Here is a 10,356-nt window from a genome sequence, read left to right as displayed (position 1 = left end):
TGTGTATTGGTATTAAGACTTAGTTTTGGGTGTGCATCACGACCGATTCCCGTTTTGTCAGGGTCTCTGCTACCAGTTCTCCTGTCTTCGAGGACCCCTGCAACCTGTTCCCAGTCTTCCAATACTTCTGTAACCTATTCACAAACTTTGTTGCTGCATCGAAGTGTTCAGTGGGCAGAATAAAAATGCTACAGCATATTTTTTTTTAAGAAGTTTGAATTGTGTCATTCCTCTGTTATTTCTCCTAGAAACATCCTGAGGATACCGATAGAGCTAACAAAGTCACAACTGATGCGGCCCATGGCTGGACCAGCCCATCTGGCATTTGCCAGAATTTCCAGATGGCCAGTCAGGCCCTGCTTCTTGGTACAAGCTTTAGCTGTCAGCCAGACTGGGAGGGCAGAAGGCTGAAAACACTTGGACCCTCACTCATAAAATGCTCATATTAACATTAGGATTATGCAATCATTCTGATATGGATTTTCAAAGCAAGTACATCAGTTTCAACAGGTCTAAGATAAATATTTCATAATGTATGTAGTTTGCAGTGTTAAATCAGGCGACGGATTCGCTTTGAACGAAACCAACAGAATGTTTTAGCAGAAATCTTGAGCTCTCAGGACCTCACCTCTTCAGTACCAGCACTATGAAGATGAGTCCGCACATCAGCATAATCCCTCCGGCCACCGCCACCATCGCAATCTCATAGACCCTATTAGAGGGAACTGAGAAGAGAAAAAGTTAAAGAACAGAAGTAGCAATCTGTACATTTCATTTGTAGCCTTTGGTTGGAGGGTAACTTAAAGGAGAAAGAATGAAGAAAGGGAAGAAATAAGGAAGGAATGAAAAAAGGAGAAAGAGAAAGAAGGGAGTGATGAAGAAAGGAGCAAAGGAGAAAGAGAGAGAGAAGGAAGGAATCATAGAGTTGGAAGGGACCTCCTGGGCCATCTGGTCCAACCCCCTGCTCAAAGCAGGATTCGTTAAATCATCCCAGACAGACTGTGTTTGAAGACTTCTATTGAAGGAGAACTCACCACTTCTCGTTGCAGCCTGTTCCACTCATTGATCACTCCTACTGTCAAAAAGTTTTTTCTAATATCTAATCTGTGTCTCTTCCCATTCAGTTTCATCCCATTGCTTCTAGTCTTTCCTTGTGCAAATGAGAATAAAGTTGATCCTTCTACAATGTGACAGCCCTTTAGATATTTGTAGACCGCTATTAAGTCTCCTCTCAGTCTTCTCTTTTGCAAACTAAACATTCCCAAATCCTGCAACCTTTCCTCATAAGACAGGGTTTGCAGACTGGTCATCATTCTGGTCGCTCTTTTCTGAACTTGCTCCAGTTTGTTGATGTCTTTTTTAAAATGTGGCACCCAAAACTGGACACAGTATTCCAGATGAGGTCTGACCCAAGAGGAGTAGAGGGGGATAATGACTTCACGTGATCTAGACTGCATGCTTCTGTTAATACATCCTAGAATTGCATTTGCCTTTTTTGCTGCTGCATCACACTGTTGACTCATATTCAGTCTGTGATCTATTAGTATACCTATGATCTATATAGTAGACCCAAGTCTTTTTCACATGTGCTGTTGCTTAGCCCTATTCCTCCCATTCTGTATATGCTTTTTTCATTTTTATTGCCCAGATGTAGTATTTTGAAGAAAGGAAGGAGAAAGAGAGAGAATGAAGGAAGGCAGGAAATAAGAAAGGAAAAAGAAGAAAACAGGAGAGAAAGAAGGAAGGAAAAAAGAGAAAGAAAGAATGAAGGGACGAAGAAAGGAACAAAAGAGAGAGAGAAAGGAAGGAGAGACAGAATGAAGGAAGGGAGGAAGGAAAAAAGGAAAGACAGTAGAGAGGAAAAAAAGGAAGAAAAAGAAAGAGAAAGAAAGGAAAAAGAAGGAAAGAACATGAGAGAAAATAAAGAGGAAAAAGGAAAATATGATTCTAAGGAAGGAAAGAAAGAAAAAGAAGGAAATACAGCAGAAAGAGGGAGAGAGAGAATGAAGGAACGGAGGAAATAAGGAAGGAAGTAAAAAAAAAAGTGGACAGAGAGGGAAGGAAGGAAAAAGAAGAAAAGACAGGAGAAAGAATGGAAAAAAGAAGGGAGGAAATAAGGAAGAAAGGAAAAAGAAGTTAAGACAGGAAAAATAAAAGAAGGAAGATAGGATAAGCGGAAGGAAGTACAAAGAAGTAAAGAAAGGAGAAAGAGAGCGCAAAAGAAGGAAGGAAAAAAGGAAAAAAGAAGAAAGAAAAAAGGGAGCACAGAGAAAGAGAGAAAGGAGGATGGAAGGAATGAAAAAGGATTGAAAAAAAGATGGAAAGAAGGGAAGGATGGAAGCAATAGATTTTTTTAAAACCCTTTAAATTACTATAAGATTAGACAATAGCTGCAAAAATTGATGCGTTTCTCTCATTCTGAGATGACAAAGTTTTGCTTTTTTATGAAAACTTGCCTCTTTGTACCTACCTGGGTCGCTCTCGGAGTCATTGTCTGCTCTGGCCAGAGACATCCTGTAACAGAAGCACTTGGCTTATTATAATCTGCGATGTGCAATGTGGAGATTGGAGGCATCTGAAGAACATGACAAGTTATATGATTAAAAAAAAGAATCTGACTTTAGGCAATGCGAGGACGGGCACTAAAGTACGGCGTATTCTCCGCAGCCCTCCGCTCCGGCTAAGGCCAGGTTCACACGAAAGGAAAAAGTCATCTAGAGTTTAATGCAGAAAAGTGGGACAGTTTTATTAATTGCTAGCTGTGCACATTCTGTTTTTTTTACTCAGCAGTTATTAACCAGTTACAGTTTCCCGTGTTACAGAACTGCAATGTATCTGTAAACGTGGGATGCTATACTGCGTCTCTGTATGGCGTCCGATTTTCTTTGTGCCCCCATAGACTTCAATGGGCGACTTCCATTCAATTTTCAAAAGAAACTAGTGGATGTTGGGATTTTTTTCACACGCTGATTCAGTCATTAAAAAAAGTCAATTGGTTTGAGTGAGATCTATCTTTTTCATGGACAGCAATCGGGCCGAAAGTACAGTTGTGTGAACGAGCCATAACAGAGGACCCTCCATTTAACATCCATAATCCCTAATGCTGCATGCGGACAGGAGTTGTGCTATTAGGAATATTGATCATCAAGTATTCATGGTTCATAGTGTAACAATCTGTGGTACTCTACAATATTTAGACGTGTTATAATTTCACTAAAGCAGAGACTTCTTTTGATCTCTCAGAATCCAGTATCCTAATGGTGATGGGTTTTGGATAGCATCAAATGTTCAACTTTGCAATAAGTGAAAACAACATGTAAAAAGTAATTATGTAACACAATGATTCTTGATTTTATGTCTATTTCCATACACCATATTATAACTGATAAAGAACCATAATTAATATTTATAAATGCATTGCATTACTGATCCTGAGTTACCTCCTGTATTATACTCCAGAGCTGCACTCACTATTCTGCTGGTGCAGTCACTGTGTACATACATTGCATTACTGATCCTGAGTTACCTCCTGTATTATACTCCAGAGCTGCACTCACTATTCTGCTGGTGCAGTCACTGTGTACATACATTACATTACTGGTCCTGAGTTACATCCTGTATTATACTCCAGAGCTGCACTCACTATTCTGCTGGTGCAGTCACTGTGTACATACATTACATTACTGATCCTGGGTTACATCCTGTGTTATACTCCAGAGCTGCACTCACTATTCTGCTGGTGCAGTCACTGTGTACATACATTACATTACTGATCCTGAGTTACATCCTGTATTATACTCCAGAGCTGCACTCACTATTCTGCTGGTGCAGTCACTGTGTACATACATTACATTACTGATCCTGAGTTACATCCTGTATTATATTCCAGAGCTGCACTCACTATTCTGCTGGTGCAGTCACTGTGTACATACATTACTGATCCTGAGTTACATCCTGTATTATACTCCAGAGCTGCACTCACTATTCTGCTGGTGCAGTCACTGTGTACATACATTACATTACTGATCCTGAGTTACATCCTGTATTATACTCCAAAGCTGCACTCACTATTCTGCTGGTGCAGTCACTGTGTACATACATTACATTACTGATCCTGAGTTACATCCTGTATTATACTCCAGAGCTGCACTCACTATTCTGCTGGTGCAGTCACTGTGTACATACATTACATTACTGATCCTGAGTTACATCCTGTATTATATTCCAGAGCTGCACTCACTATTCTGCTGGTGCAGTCACTGTGTACATACATTACTGATCCTGAGTTACATCCTGTATTATACTCCAGAGCTGCACTCACTATTCTGCTGGTGCAGTCACTGTGTACATACATTACATTACTGATCCTGAGTTACATCCTGTATTATACTCCAGAGCTGCACTCACTATTCTGCTGGTGCAGTCACTGTGTACATACAGTTGTGCTCAAAAGTTTACATACCCCGGCAGACTCTTTGCTTTTTTGGTCTTTTGTCAGAGAATATGAATGATAACACCAAACCTTTTTCTCCACTCATGGTTAGTGGGTTGGTGAAACCATTTGTTGTCTACTGTGTTTTCTCTTTTTAAATCATATTGACCCTGATCAAAAGTTTACATACCCTGGTGATTTTGGCCTGATAACATGCACAGAAGTTGACACAATTGGGTTTGACTGGCTACTAAAGGTAACATCCTCACCTGTGACCTGTTTGCTTGTAATCAGTGTGTACATGAAAACTGAGTGAGTTTCTGACTATTTCAAGATGCACAATAAGGAGGCTGCTGCATGGTCGAGTGGCCAGAAAAAAGCCATTACTGCGCAAATGCCACAAAGTATCTTGCCTACAATATGCATAACAGCATAGAGACAAGCCTCAAAACTTCTGGAATAAGGTAAATGGGAGTGACGAGACCAAAATTTAACTTTCTGGATACAACCATAAACGTTACATTTGGAGAGAGGTCAACAATGCTTATGATGAAAAAAACACCATTCCTACTGTAAAGCACGGAGGTGGGTCGATGATGTTTTGGGGATGTTTGTGCTACAAAAGCACAGGAAACTTGGTCAAAGTTGAAGGAAAGATGAATGCAGCACATTATCAGCAAATACTGGAGGCAAATTTGCACTCATCGGCCCGGAAGCTGCGCATGGGACGTACTTGGATGTTCCAACATGACAATGATCCAAAACACAAGACCAAGTTGACCTGTCATTAGCTACAGCAGAACAAAGTGAAGGTTCTGGAGTGGTCATCTCAGTCTCCTGATCTCATTATCATTGAGCCACTCTGGGGAGATCTCAAGCGCGCAGTTCATGCTACAGAGCCCAGGAATTTACAGGAACTGGAGGCTTTTTGCTAAGAAGAGTGGGCAGCTTGACCATCTGAGAAAATAAAGAACCTCATCCACAATCACCACAAAAGACTTCAAGCTGTCATTGATGTTAGAGGGGGCAATACACGGTATTAACAAAGGGGGTATGTGAACTTTTGATCAGGGTCATTTGGATGTTTTGGGTTGTCATTATGATTTAAAAAGAGAAAACACAGTAGTTTGGCAATAAATGGCTTCACCCAACCAATAACCATGAGTGGAGAAAAAGTTTTGGTGTTATCCTTCATAGTCTCTGAAAAAAGATCAAGAAAGCAAAAATTCTGCCGGGGGATGTAAACTTTTGATTACATTACTTATCCTGAGTTACATGCTCTATTGTACTCCAGAGCTGTAAATCACTGATGAACTAAACACTGCTGAAAATCTCATCTAAAAAAACTAACAAAACTCGAAATATTTTTACGTATCTCTGAATGAAGCTGAATTATCCTATGGAGCATTACAATGTGATTACAGACAGAACACTCACGTGCTGAAGAATATGAGAGCGGCCTGTGTCCTGCGTGCGGAGCGATGTACCTGGCGCCAGGCTGCAGCTGCACAGTGATCGGGTCTGGTCTCCTCCTCTGGAAGCCGCTTCCTTATCTAGAGCCTTCTGCTGGGGTTTATGGCACAGGAGGAGTAGCAGCTTCACTCTCAGATCAGTTACTTTTTCACTTATATTACTACAATCACAGGTGAAAAAAAAGAATTGCGCACTTTTAGATCGCCCCCTGCTGGTGAGTATGTGCAATGTGAACCTGGAGTTGATTTAGTTTAACCCCTTCATGACCAGGCGATATTTTTTTTTCCCTTTTGTGCGTTAATTTTTTTCCTCCTCCTCCTTCTACAGCCATCTTTTTTTTTTTTAATTTTTCCATGGACACTGCCATATGGGAGTTTGTGTTTTTTTGCGGGACATGTTGTAATTTTGAAAACGGGAAAGCATTTTTTCTATGACCCGTAACATTTTTTATGTTTCTACAATAGGACTTTTTTTTTTGCTTGGTGAGGTGTCTATATCATCGGTATCATGTCGAGTTACATTCAGTCTTTCAATTGCTTTTTATGGCATTTTTTACCCCTTTGATTTAGGGGTGCGGCCGTTTTTGCCTTTTGATTTTTTTTTTAAACCCTTCAGATTATTTCATTTTTTAGTTTTGATAACTTGGGCTTTTGCGGATACATGATAGAGGTTTTTTTTTTTTGTTTTTTTTTAATCTCTTTATTTTTGTATTGTGGAAAAGGAGGGCAAGTCAAAACCTTTCTGTTTTTTTTTTTAGTTTTTTTTTTACATTTTGAAAAACTTTAAAGGGGTTGTCCAGACGTGGAGCAGAAGTCTGCAGTCACTCTATGTGACTGCAGACATGTGAATCCACGCAGTGTCTGCGCTGTCAGGATTCTCCGATGATGAGAGTGAGCAGCCACGTAACCGCAAGTATGTGATTTGCATACATGCAGTCACATGCCGACTAGTCATGCGTGGCCACTCACAGTCCAAGTATATTGAGCGAAACTGGGCACGTCTAGTCGGAATGTGACCGTAAGTATGCAAATCTCATACTTGACATGACCGCCCGCACCCAGTGCTGCTACAAGAGAATCCCGGCAGTGCACACTGAGGATTCACATGTCTGCAGTCACAAAGAGGGCCCCAATTATTGCAGATTTTCAATAGTAATTTTCATATACCCCAAAGTGACCTTTTGGACCCTCCAGGCTCCAGAGCCTGGGTGCAATTACAACTTCTGCACCTATTTTAATTACACTCCTGATGCTGGCTGTGTGACACAGCTAGCATCTGCCATGTATGGTGCAGGCTCAGGTTCTGAGTCCGTTTCATACACAGACACCTGACATAGGACATCCCAGCACATCCCATGTCGGGAATAGGTTATAGGGATTTCCAAAATTTAAAAAAAACATGGTTGAATCCGAAAAACACTTCTCACCTATTCACAGGTCATGTCTGGTGTTGCAGTTCAGACCTATTCACTTCAGTTGAGATGAGCTGCAATACCAGACACAACCTGTGGACAGGTGTGGCGCAATTTCTAGGATAAAATAGCTAAGTATTTTTAATCTTGGACTATTTATTTAAAGGAGAAGTACTAACAGATCTGAATAAAAGTTTTGTGCTTTTTTTACATAATATTCCTGTAAACTAAATTATCAGAGGTTACGAGAAGCATTTCTCTGTGCTGCAAGGAACTACTCTTCTGACCCCTTTCTTTCAGAAACTAGTATCCTTATGATAACACTGACTGGTCAGAAGACCGGACCCAGAAAAATTGTCACGGGAGCCTCTCTTTCTGTTTCTTCATTAGGCAGTAATGAGACACAGATGAGTGGTTGGAAAAAAGAAAAGAAGAATAAGTCACTGCCAGACATTTCTGGCAGCAGCTTATTCCTCCTGAGTAAAAGGATAGGACATATTGAAGTTCAGCATGCCCAATCCTTCTTACTGCCAACATGATTTGTCAGCTAGGGGTTAGGCCAACTGTTCTCTTATGTCTTTGCTCATACTGGCACATTTAGTATATGAGCTCTTTTGTTAATTAGGCTTTATCTCCTTCTATGTTCTTATGCTGGATATGCAGCTCCACTAATCACATATAGGGGGCAGTTTCCAAAAATTGGGACTTCAGACTGATTGACAGTTTTGCAGAGATTTCCAGGAGAGGCAGGATTGGACTCTGATCTTTGCTCTACGAGTCTAAAGTTGTTGGCTGTCTCGTCACTGACTTGGGCATCTGCTTTTGCCTCTCCACCATGTTTTACACTGCAACGCTGACTACTCAAAGCAGCTTCGGTTGATCATGCAACCTGATGGAAAAGCCCCGATACCACTTGATAGCTTTTATTATAGATTCTTATCCACATAAATATTAAAGAAACTACGAGAACAGTGATAAATACTTTGAGAACAGAGATTATATTCTTAATTACACTTAATATTAAACTGTAAAATTATTTCCAGGGGGGTCTGGCGTAACCCATACAGCAGGCAGAGTAAAATGACAGAGGGACTGTAGTCAGTCAATGTCCAGACGTAGCCTGACACTTCCCAGAGCCGGCACCGGCCACAGATAGTGGTGCTGCCATTGTGCACAGGGTGGAGTTCCTCAGGAGAGCGCCCCCTATCCCATTCAGTCACTCTCAGGCTGAAAACATCATTAACGTCACATCCTGGGATTCTTAGTGCATGTTCTGGGGTCGCACATACTTTGGTACCACCACGGTGGGTGCTTGTGAGTGTAGACTCTGCTACTCCATAGAATCAGCTGCTATGTCCAAAAAGTGTCCATGATCACTCAGTTTTTCAAGAAACCAGGTTTTTTTTTTAACCCCAAAAGTCCTGGTTTCCATTCTTTGTACAATGAGGTGATTATCTTACAAACATGGGAACTGATTTTGCAGCAATTCTTTTCTTTCCTGGAAAAAAGAAGAATTTAATTTAAAAAATGTGTTTGTTAAAGTTTATGTCCACCATGCATTTTTAGATTTTTTTTAAACACTATTTCCATTTGTACAGCCTTAGATAATGAAATTCTATCTGCAGTCACCACTTACTATGGGAGGTTGCCAATACCAAGCACATAATAAGTTCGACATCAAAACTATTGTATGTTCTCCCCGTGTTTGTGTGGGTTTCCTCCGAGTTCTCCGGTTTCCTCCCACACTCCAAGCCATAGTGATGGGGAATTTAGATTGTGAGTCCCATCGAGGACAGTGATAGTAATGTGTGTAAACTGTAAAGTGCTGCAGAATATGTTATAATAAGCAAAATAGGGCACACTAACTGTGCCATTAACTAACCAGAATATGTTGGCGCTATATAAATAAAGAGATTATATAAAGTATTGAGGTTTTGTCTTTCCAGCTCAGGGGCACCGCCATGGGCACTCCATGTGTGCCTACTTTTGCAAACTTGTACCTGGGCTGGTGGGAAGAGACTATGATATTTAGGGGCTACATCAAGGACCACACCAATAGGTTAGAGCTATGGACACAATGTCTTTTTAATTTGGATAGGTTGCCATAGTGACTTTGACACCCTTGTAGCTTCAGTTAATCAGAATGACATTAGTATGTTCTATACCTCCATCTTTGAGAAGTCCTCTCTGCCGTTACTTAACATTGTGATAACCAAAAATATGAATGATGAACTCCTAACTCACCCATTTAGGAAACCCACAGCAACTAATTCTTTAATGAGGTGGGAAAGTAACCATCCTACACAATTGAAAAGTGAGATCCCTAAGGGGCAATACATCAGGATCAGGAAAAACTGCACGAGCAATGACACCTTCGAAATACAGGCTAGAGAGCTAACGGACAGGCTCAGAGACAGAGGCTACCCTGATCACATCCCTAGAATGTCTTAACATGAAGCTAAAGGGAGAATTGGAGCAGACCTCCTTATACCAAGAACTAGGCCCCCTGAAACCAACAATATTAGAGTTGTGACAACCTATGATAATGGGGCCCAACAGGTTCGGGAGATTCTTAATAGACATTGGTCAGTCCTACAGATGGATGGTGACAATGGAAGTGAGCTGTCCGACCAACCCCAGATCATGTACAGAAGCAGCAGATAAAGAATACGAGATCAGACACTTTATTGACTGTCGTACACAAGGGGTGGTCTACAAGGCATACATGTATTCAGACTCCGAATAGGTGAGCATATGGGCGATGCGGAACATCGCAGAGACATATCCCTCGCCAGACATATAAATAACCATCATGGGAGGAACACGAGACTGCTTAAATTCATGGGTTATCGATCACATACCAAAATCCCAGAGAGCAGATGTCTGGGATAAGTTTATACTTAAGGCAGAAATAAAGGGTATCTTTTAATAGAATACCGTAACACCACATGGTCTGAGGGACCAGCTCAGATATAGTTGTTTCATCTACACCATTTGGACGCATTTCACACACCATAACCACATCTTTTTTCACCTGACC

At 40.9% G+C, this 10,356-nt stretch overlaps 1 protein-coding gene across 2 annotated transcripts in view; it reads right to left on the bottom strand.

The window, feature by feature from the left end:
• Positions 1–8,302: 8,302 nt before the first annotated feature.
• The window catches only part of SKOR2 (SKI family transcriptional corepressor 2), a 48,026-nt gene continuing 45,972 nt past the window's right edge, over positions 8,303–10,356 (bottom strand). For both annotated transcript variants that reach the window (XM_073584762.1, XM_073584761.1), the window contains exon 9: positions 8,303–8,814. The gene's annotated coding sequence lies outside the window, so the exon portion shown is untranslated. The remainder of the gene's footprint in view (positions 8,815–10,356) is intronic.

This window comes from Dendrobates tinctorius, unplaced genomic scaffold (genome assembly GCF_039654945.1).
Source record: "Dendrobates tinctorius isolate UK_male_01 unplaced genomic scaffold, ASM3965494v1 ptg000085l, whole genome shotgun sequence".
In the NCBI taxonomy this organism is placed as follows: domain Eukaryota; kingdom Metazoa; phylum Chordata; class Amphibia; order Anura; family Dendrobatidae; genus Dendrobates; species Dendrobates tinctorius.
Note: the sequence above shows the minus strand (reverse complement) of the source record. Positions and strands in the feature narration are given on the sequence as shown.